The sequence below is a fragment of the Schistocerca cancellata genome, chromosome 2 (assembly GCF_023864275.1).
Source record: "Schistocerca cancellata isolate TAMUIC-IGC-003103 chromosome 2, iqSchCanc2.1, whole genome shotgun sequence".
Classification (NCBI taxonomy): domain Eukaryota; kingdom Metazoa; phylum Arthropoda; class Insecta; order Orthoptera; family Acrididae; genus Schistocerca; species Schistocerca cancellata.
Genome location: NC_064627.1, coordinates 44695467 through 44706002, shown reverse-complemented (window position 1 = coordinate 44706002; position 10536 = coordinate 44695467). Strand labels below are relative to the sequence as shown.

The following is a 10536-nucleotide window of genomic DNA, read 5'->3' as shown; positions in this document are numbered from 1 at the left end:
TATTGAACTGCCCTCGTATATGTGGCAAAGCTAACAAAGCCTTTTCAACAAACCGTACAATATAGTAAAATATCTATGAAACATTGCACTAGCTTTGTATTGCCACGTTATTCTGTATGTAAAACCAAAAGAAACTGTTACACCATCGATTATTTCAATTGTTGTTATTCTCATTTCATTCAAGTTATTATCGTTTCTTGTTGCTGTTATTAGTACTATGTTATTGTTATAAAGAGTATTGCATATGTAATACTCCATGTTGTTTGTTCAGTGTAATGCTATTAAGAGAATTTTGAGAACGATCCACTTATCTCAAATTAAAAAAAAAGTAAGCTACATAAATTAACAAATCGTTTACTTTAGAGCGCAGAAGGACTTTCTTATTCCCTATCTTTGTTCACTTCTGTTGCTGCTGCGTGTCTACTCCTCTTCTTGAATCACGTAAAGGCAGGAATGATAGGCCTGGATTGTACTTACCATCCACAAGAAACGTCGTGTTCTCGAGGAAAACAAACGAAATTTGACAGACGAATTAATTTCGCTTCAAATATAACAGACGAAAAGTAAAGAGATGGCACAAGGATGTTTTGCAAATACAGGTACTATATAGTCTGCGTAAGTCCACATAACCGAAGAACATCGTCTATAAAAATGTGGGTGTATATTTACATGTGTTTGTGTGTGTGTGTGTGTGTGTGTGTGTGCACGTGCACGTTTGACACACGATGAATCTAGTACTAAAGAAGAATTTGTTCAAATTATGTCTTATGAACGACAGAATGACAGGTATTTCCATTCAGGTCGAATACGTGCACTTGGTCTCTGGCTGCATACCTTGGTAACAGAGTTTTGGAGTTGATACTAATTACTTTCTTTCTACCACATAGCACGTTCTTTCACTGTAGTCGTCCTACCTGAGAAATGTAACAAAATTGCACCCTCAACCGTAAAGGACAGCGTTACAGGCACTCATGCCGTCATCTCTAACTTTCTCTGATCTGATTACTTTTGACACAGATAAACAAATGATCTGGGAGAAGGGGCATGCCTTCATCTATTTCAGAAGTCTGTTCACGTGGATACATTAAATTCTGTTTCTACGCTAACGTTTCCTGTGACGCACTTATATTTCCATAAGATATACCACGGCATAAAACACCGGTGTTCAAAAACAGTCATTCGATTTTACAAAACGTGTTCTACATCAATGAAGATAGAAACTTGGGAATACACAGTTTTTATTTTCAAAAGAACAATCCAATTTTACAGGGATACATATTTTACACATGTGCTCATGCAACCTTGGGGTGCTATTAACAATTACGTTTACGTCCAAAGTTTCCATTTTTCTTTTAAAAATGTTCGATGTCCCCTTCACGAATGTTGTCAAACACATTCCACAATTTTGCGAGCATGACTGGAGTTACTATATTCTTCTGCTGTTTGCCACGCAGTGTCGATGTTCATTCGAAGTTCTTGGAAGGAGAGGCACGTGAATGAGGTCCTTCACAAACATACCGTGGGATCAGGATCAGGCGTCCTTGGGGGTCGATGGGTCAACGCGAAATCCGTACTTCGCTTCCACCGCTTGAGGCAGCTCATTATTAAGAAATGCTCTTACACGCAGGTACCAGTTGTCCGTCAGATTAAAATGTGCAGCTTTCGGCATGTTCTCACAGTTGTGGAAAAGCCGTATCTCCGACGTATCTAGGTACCCGATTCCTCCGACGATCTTTTCGCGGGAAAGGACCCAAAACGTGCGAGGATTTGGAGTCTCTCTCGTGCTAAGGTACGTGGTTTCTTTGTTCCCCATATTCGTAGCTTGAGGAGGTTCACTTTCCCATTTAAATGGAAGGAAGCCTCGTCACTGAACACTAACCGTGGAAGTTATTGTTATCTTCCATCTCGAAGCACAGTTCCCAAAACTGTACATGGTGCTGTCTATCACCATGGTGGAGGGCTTGTAGCAAATGAATCCCGTATGGTTCGAAACAAAAACGTCTCTGCAAAAGACATCAGACACAAGGAGGATGGCTGCATATCCGCTGATACGACTGGTAGATTCCAGTGGCCTACGTGCAAAACTCTGTTGGATGCGTTATGTGTCACGAACGAGCACAAAGGTTTGATACGTGGATTTCCTCTTACATAAACAACCAGTGTCTGGAAGCTCCTGGTGGCACTGTTGAATACTTTGAGCTGCAGGAGGTACAGTACCGTACAGTTGATGAAAATTACACCGCAGATTCATAGCTGAATTGCACCTGCTGAAGCGTAGAACGGAACATTTCTTTTATTGTTAATAAATTTTTCGTCGGTTGACTCATAGTAAGAAAAAAGCCCAGGTAAACAACGTATAACAGTTTTATTGAGACGTACTTAAACAAAAATATTCCTCTTAGGAGACAAAGTTAATTACGGAACTGTTTGTGAAGGTTGGTAGTATGCACTGAATTTATATAAGTCTGAACATGGGGAGATGGCCCCAATGAAGAATAAGTGTGGGATCCGCTTGATAGCTGAACAGTATAATGTGAGGTAAGGTCGACGGCCGATACCAAAAATCCTTGCAGTCCCCGATGCTGAGACGACGTCCCTGTGGTGGCGAAGACAGGCATTGGTAGAGCCTTCGATCGGCGGTGGTTGCTGCATGACACTGCATCGCAGGTTGCGTACATCTACATCTACATTTATACTCTGCAAGCCACCCAACGGTGTGTGGCGGAGGGCACTTTACGTGCCACTGTCATTACCTCCCTTTCCTGTTCCAGTCGCGTATGGTTCGCGGGAAGAACGACTGTCTGAAAGCCTCTGTGCGCGCTCTAATCTCTCTAATTTTACATTCGTGATCTCCTCGGGAGGTATAAGTAGGGGGAAGCAATATATTCAATACCTCATCCAGAAACGCACCCTCTCGAAACCTGGCGAGCAAGCTACACCGCGATGCACAGCGCCTCTCTTGCAGAGTCTGCCACTTGAGTTTGTTAAACATCTCCGTAACGCTATCACGGTTACCAAATAACCCTGTGACGAAACGCGCCGCTCTTCTTTGAATCTTCTCTATCTCCTCCGTCAACCCGATCTGGTACGGATCCCAAACTGATGAGCAATACTCAAGTATAGGTCGAACGAGTGTTTGGTAAGCCACCTCCTTTGTTGATGGACTACATTTTCCAAGGGCTCTCCCAATGAATCTCAACCTTGTACCCGCCTTACCAACAATTAATTTTATATGATCATTCCACTTCAAATCGTTCCGCACGCATACTCCCAGATATTTTACAGAAGTAACTGCTACCACTGTCTGTTCTGCTATCATATTAGCATACAATACAGGATCCTTCTTTCTATGTATTCGCAATACATTACATTTGTCTATGTTAAGGATCAGTTGCCACTCCCTGCACCAAGTGCCTATCCGCTGCAGATCTTCCTGCATTTCGCTACAATTTTCTAATGCTGCAACTTCTCTGTATACTACAGCATCATCCGCGAAAAGCCGCATGGAACTTCCGACACTATCTACTAGGTCATTTATATATATTGTGAAAAGCAATGGTCCCATAACACTCCCCTGTGGCACACCAGAGATTACTTTAACGTCTGTAGACGTCTCTCCGTTGATAACAACATGCTGTGTTCTGTTTGCTAAAAACTCTTCAATCCAGCCACACAGCTGGTCTGATATTCCGTAGGCTCTTACTTTGTTTATCAGGCGACAGTGCGGAACTGTATCGAACGCCTTCCGGAAGTCAGGAAAAATAGCATCTACCTGGGAACCTGTATCTAATATTTTCTGGGTCTCATGAACAAATAAAGCGAGTTGGGTCTCACACGATCGCTGTTTCCGAAATCCATGTTGATTTCTACATAGTAGATTCTGAGTTTCCAAAAACGACATGATACTCGAGCAAAAAACATGTTCTAAAATTCTGCAACAGATCGACGTCAGAGATATAGGTCTATAGTTTTGCGCATCTGCTCGACGACCCTTCTTGAAGACTGGGACTACCTGTGCTCTTTTCCAATCATTTGGAACCTTCCTCTAGAGACTTGCGGTACACGGCTGTTAGAAGGGGGGCAAGTTCTTTCGCGTACTCTGTGCCCGCCTGTGGTTTAGAACCAGATACTGATACAAAATCTGTGGGTGTAGTCGGCGACTCACTCAGAAACTTGATAGAAGACTGGTTTGGAGCGGCTCTGCGCCGCCCTAAATACCCGGGCAGCGCAGCAACTATCTGCAATCACGTGGCCCGCAGAAGCAAACAGATCCGCAGGGCCAGTGACTAGAAGCACTCAGGCTGCCGGCCTGTCGGTCTAGCCAGCGTGCTTCACTGTGGCTCTGCTGGTGTAGCCCCTTCCAGGTTAGGCCGCCAGCACACCTCTAATGTGAGAGAGGTTGCCAGTCTATTTGGCGAATGGCCTGCACACAGCAGTTGCTGTGCTATCACGATCTAGACTCTAAGCACATTGCGTAATGAACGAGCCAGCTAGCTGCACCAGAGAGACACCTACTGGCTACCAAACAAACCAGCAACTCTCAACTGGTGTCAAACTAAACTTGAAGCTTACTCAAGTTTTCTGTCTTCAGTCACGTAAAAGATACAGTCCTGAGAAATTCCCTGAACTCTAATACACTCCTGGAAATTGAAATAAGAACACCGTGAATTCATTGTCCCAGGAAGGGGAAACTTTATTGACACATTCCTGGGGTCAGATACATCACATGATCACACTGACAGAACCACAGGCACATAGACACAGGCAACAGAGCATGCACAATGTCGGCACTAGTACAGTGTATATCCACCTTTCGCAGCAATGCAGGCTGCTATTCTCCCATGGAGACGATCGTAGAGATGCTGGATGTAGTCCTGTGGAACGGCTTGCCATGCCATTTCCACCTGGCGCCTCAGTTGGACCAGCGTTCGTGCTGGACGTGCAGACCGCGTGAGACGACGCTTCATCCAGTCCCAAACATGCTCAATGGGGAACAGATCCGGAGATCTTGCTGGCCAGGGTAGTTGACTTACACCTTCTAGAGCACGTTGGGTGGCACGGGATACATGCGGACGTGCATTGTCCTGTTGGAACAGCAAGTTCCCTTGCCGGTCTAGGAATGGTAGAACGATGGGTTCGATGACGGTTTGGATGTACCGTGCACTATTCAGTGTCCCCTCGACGATCACCAGTGGTGTACGGCCAGTGTAGGAGATCGCTCCCCACACCATGATGCCGGGTGTTGGCCCTGTGTGCCTCGGTCGTATGCAGTCCTGATTGTGGCGCTCACCTGCACGGCGCCAAACACGCATACGACCATCATTGGCACCAAGGCAGAAGCGACTCTCATCGCTGAAGACGACACGTCTCCATTCGTCCCTCCATTCACGCCTGTCGCGACACCACTGGAGGCGGGCTGCACGATGTTGGGGCGTGAGCGGAAGACGGCCTAACGGTGTGCGGGACCGTAGCCCAGCTTCATGGAGACGGTTGCGAATGGTCCTCGCCGATACCCCAGGAGCAACAGTGTCCCTAATTTGCTGGGAAGTGGCGGTGCGGTCCCCTACGGCACTGCGTAGGATCCTACGGTCTTGGCGTGCATCCGTGCGTCGCTGCGGTCCGGTCGCAGGTCGAAGGGCACGTGTACCTTCCGCCGACCACTGGCGACAACATCGATGTACTGTGGAGACCTCACGCCCCACGTGTTGAGCAATTCGGCGGTACGTCCACCCGGCCTCCCGCATGCCCACTATACGCCCTCGCTCAAAGTCCGTCAACTGCACATACGGTTCACGTCCACGCTGTCGCGGCATGCTACCAGTGTTAAAGACTGCGATGGAGCTCCGTATGCCACGGCAAACTGGCTGACACTGACGGCGGCGGTGCACAAATGCTGCGCAGCTAGCGCCATTCGACGGCCAACACCGCGGTTCCTGGTGTGTCCGCTGTGCCGTGCGTGTGATCATTGCTTGTACAGCCCTCTTGCAGTGTCCGGAGCAAGTATGGTGGATCTGACACACCGGTGTCAATGTGTTCTTTTTTCCATTTCCAGGAGTGTAGGTGTTTACCATATAGTAGGTACCTTACGCAGAACCCAGCTTATAGAATAAAATGATAGTACTGTGTCTGTTCATCACATAATATGAAGGAATAATCTGTGGAGGAGTACTGAGCCAGAACATTTCAGTAGCCACCTGAAGGTTCTTGGTACCGTGAAATGCTATACGATTTACAAGAACGGATCTTGTAAGTCCCAGATTCTCGAAGGGTTTCATACTTAACCAATGTGCGGAACATAACAATGTCCAGATTAGACTGTAAATTAATGAATGATATGATTTTACTGATACAACCAGTTTGTTCAACCTGTATGTCGTACGAGTATGTGCAAAGTCTGTCTCAATTCTGTTGTCCTTCTTCATGTTGCTGCATACACAGATTCATGTTACTGTCTGACAGTTATTACTAGTACGTACAGTTTGTGTTCAGCCAGTATATCGAGCTAGGTGGATCAGTGGTCGGCACACTGTACTCGTATTCGGGAGGACGAAGTGAAACACACGTCCAGCCATCCTGATTTAGGTTTTCCGTAATTTGCCCAGATCGCTTCAGACAAATGCCAGAATGGTTCCTTTGAAAGGGCACGGCCGTTTCCTTCCTCATCCTTCCCTAACCCGAGCTTGTACTCCGTTTCTAACGACCTCGTTATCAATGGGACGTTAATCACTAATCTCCTCCTTCTCTTGCAACCCGTATTTCATATGTGAGTGATCATGGATGTTACAACCGAAACTAGAAAGTCATTGTATTTTAACTGTCTGATGTAAATGTGACCTAACCATTAAAAAATTTCTGCAACTTTTTTAGATGAGTTTTATGAAATGGTGCAAGTAGTTCCTGAATATCAGTGCCTCTCTTCTCTCTACCTGCTGCCTCAATCAAGTGTCCCCAACTTCCAGTAACTCAAACGATGTTCCGGAATCGTAATACGATGTACGGAGTTCACACAACTCGCATTTTGTTCTAGTTAGTTGTTGTAACACAGCGGACAAAAAACTTGTCATCCCCACGAGATTCCGAGCTAGTACCATGTAACGCAACTTATAGCCTTGTTTAAGGAGTCGACACAACGACGAAGTGCGTGTTACCATGCCTACAATGGTGGAATTATTTATTGCCTCACCTTCTGTAATTCAATACTTTTGTTATAATCATTGAGTAACTTAGAAAAATTGTCTTAATTTCCCTCTATTTCTATAGGAAGCAAATATATACAATAATTTGTATCAATTTTATTTTATTGATTATTTCAGAAAAATGAGTTGTTACCTACAGTTTCACACCTTCTTAAGGAAACCAGCGAAAGTGTGTATGTCATCTGATCTGTTTTTTTCTTCTAAACTCTGAATTTTATTCTCGGGGGAAAGACTGAATACTGATTTTCAGAAAGACATACCAATGACTGTTTTTAGCGTTTGTACATCTATGGTTATCTCATCTTAATCCACTGTTGTTATTTAATACTTGGTCGGTCCTGCACATGCCTTAATCACCGTTATGCACCATGTACGCATTGAGAGAATTAGCTTTTTAATTGTAATGAGTTGGGATTTTGTGACACTAGGTATTGGGCGTCAATCACAGAGGGGAGAAAAGGTCATTATTTTGTCAGGGATGGAGGCAGGGAAAGTAACACTTTCTGGGCGGTGAAATGGGTTCTTTCCTTGGCTCTGTGGGTGTAGTATGAGTGAAACATTGGTGGGTCCACTATCAGTCATTTATTGACACATAAGACCCTTTAAACAGAGTAATACATTGTGTTTTAGTTCGCTCAGTTCCTCGTGCGGTGCGCAGTCGTAACATACAGATTCCAGTGACCGCTGACGTGACGGCTCGAGTTGCAACGGAGCGCCAGGCGGCTTATTCTTGCGTTCAGTGTCGTACCTCTGACCCATTGCGGAGGCGACGCGCTCTCCTTGTGAATTCGCTCGTTGCGTTATTAACAAGCGGCTACGGCGTGGAGCGGAGTGCTCCGCCCCGGAATCTAACCAGCGACCCTCAGGTTCGGTGTCTTCTGGATGAGTTCGTCAACCACTAGGTTCACAAGAGACCCATTTGGCGAGGCCGCAGTCTCTTCGTCCTCGCCAGCCACCTGGGTAAGCACCACACAAACTTCCTTCCGGTAGCACCAGGGATGGAATCTTCTGCGTTGACCTATTGGCGCGGTACCGACATCTGTCGAACAGTGTAGCGGGTACGTCGAAGTAGCGAAGTATTACGTCCGCTGACTAACCATTGGTCCGTGCGTCCAGGCGGCGTTTCTTCGTCTCTTCTTTCTCCCCTCAAAGGACCACTCACACCCGTTTGTGGCAGGTATTTATTCGGTGTTTTCGCCATTGTTGCCAAGTTTCTAGGGCGGTGACTGACTCTTCAGTCGTTGATATGCTTCTCACGTTGGGCCGAAACGTGAACAATGTCGACACACGTGCCGTCTTTCCTTGTTTTACCTTAATGCTGCCGTTGCCGGGCATTGCCCTGTCGACCCCCGCAGCATCGCCATTACATGTCACGCAAGTGAGTTCAGTATGATGACAGTTCCTGGAGCATTGGCCGCTGATGTGCGAACTGCGCTGGTCGTTGTTCTCCTCTAAAGCATTGCCCATCTGCTCGGTCGCTGATCTGTCAAAGTGCTGACTGCTGCTGCGCAAACTGCACTGCTCACTGGCCCCCTCGTACGACAGCTGCTGCTTCCAAATATTGTGGCTTAATATGTCAAAATCTCTTCAATGTTCACTTAACCTATGATAAATTTTTATGTATTTTTCTGCCGGATCTCTGCTTTGAACAACCATAAGTAACACGTAATTATTATACACAAGCACAAATAACAATTATTATACTCACTCCGTCTTCAGGCCACGAGTGGCCTACCGGGACCATCCGACCGCCGTGTCATCCTCAGATGAGGATGCGGATAGGAGGGGCGTGGGGTCAGCACACCGCTCTCCCGGTCGTTATGATGGTATTCATGACCGAAGCCGAGTAGCTCCTCAGTTGGCATCACGAGGCTGAGTGCACCCCGAAAAATGGCAACAGCGCAAGGTGGCCTGGATGGTCACCCATCCAAGTGCCGACCACGCCCGACAGCGCTTAACTTCGGTTATCTCACGGGAACCGGTGTATCCACTGCGGCAAGGCCGTTGCCTGTAATTATTATACGCCTTACATAATATATTCCTCATTCAGTTCATGAAACCAAACACACAAAACAGTTTACAACAGCTCCTGTCTATGCCGTGACTTCTTTTTTTGCGATAGCATTTCCCATAACCTTCCAACAGTTCTCAATATGATTGAGATCGGGGTTATTTTCAGGCCATTCTAACATTTCAACTACATTTTGTCTACGGTGAGTGCTGAAATGTGTAACAATTATGTCGGAACATCATCTGCTTTATGCTTGACAAACGTTGATACCACGCCTTACCTTCAATGTTCCGCGGCAACGAGCACAATAATTCTGGGAACCGCAACTGGAAGCATCTCCAAACTGGTCTCTTTTTGTGCTCATAAGCTTCCTTTCATAGATGCTAGTGTATGCATTTGCATTGACTGTGCCATTAGTGGAGTCCATGCGACCGACTCCGTGACTAGAAACGCATCCCCAGACCATCTGTCCCGCTGGATGTTTGACTATTCTTGGCCTACTCTGCGACGCATAAACACTTTACCATCGGAGCCGTGCAGATAAAATTTAGACTCATCTGAAACGATTATTTTCTTCCAAATCTCCATCATCCGTGTCACAAGTGCCTTTCTCCATTTTACCCTCTCTTGTCGCATTTTTTTGTCAATAAAAACTTCTTTCTAGGTCAACGGACAGAGAGTCCAATTTCCAGCAGTCTGTTCCTACCAGTTGTACTGTTTACTGAGACGTCACAGATTCCTTGCCCGTCTGGGTTTCCAGTTGATGACAGCCGACGATCCATGAGACAAAGTATTTTCAGTATCTTATCTTGTTTGACGGTAGACGCCCTTTTTCGGCCTTTTCCTTTCTCACCATCAACGTAGCCTTTCTCGAAACTGTAGACTTATTAACTCCTGTGTTAGAGGGTCTCTCTTGTAGTGGTACCAACTGACGCATAAGAAAGTATAGCAGCTTTCTTCTTTGGCGTTTATCTCACTGACCTGTCCATTTGCTTAACTCAATGTGTCAAGATGAAATGACTGTATGAACAGTGCTTCAGTGCAGATATTGGAAAAAATATGATAGGAAGTGAAAAAATAAGAACAAAAATATGTAACGATTTAACAACAGTGGACTGGTATAACGCGACGCAGACAGCTCCCAATCACAAAATTATGAAATAATAAATTGGAGATGCAATAAACAATTACATCACTGTAGCTGCAGCCACTCATTGACAATGAGACCCCGTAGAGCTAATGTATCGCTAGGATACTGATTGCTACGTTTAAGCCGCTGTGTCAAATAGTCACAGACACTTTCTCTGAGATTAAGATGGGTGATTTAGC

The 10536-nt window shown here is 45.7% G+C and overlaps 1 pseudogene; it reads right to left on the bottom strand.

Moving 5' to 3' along the window:
- Window positions 1–9087: 9087 nt before the first annotated feature.
- LOC126163378 (5S ribosomal RNA) lies at window positions 9088–9205 on the bottom strand (annotated as a pseudogene).
- Between the last annotated feature and the right edge of the window lie 1331 nt (window positions 9206–10536).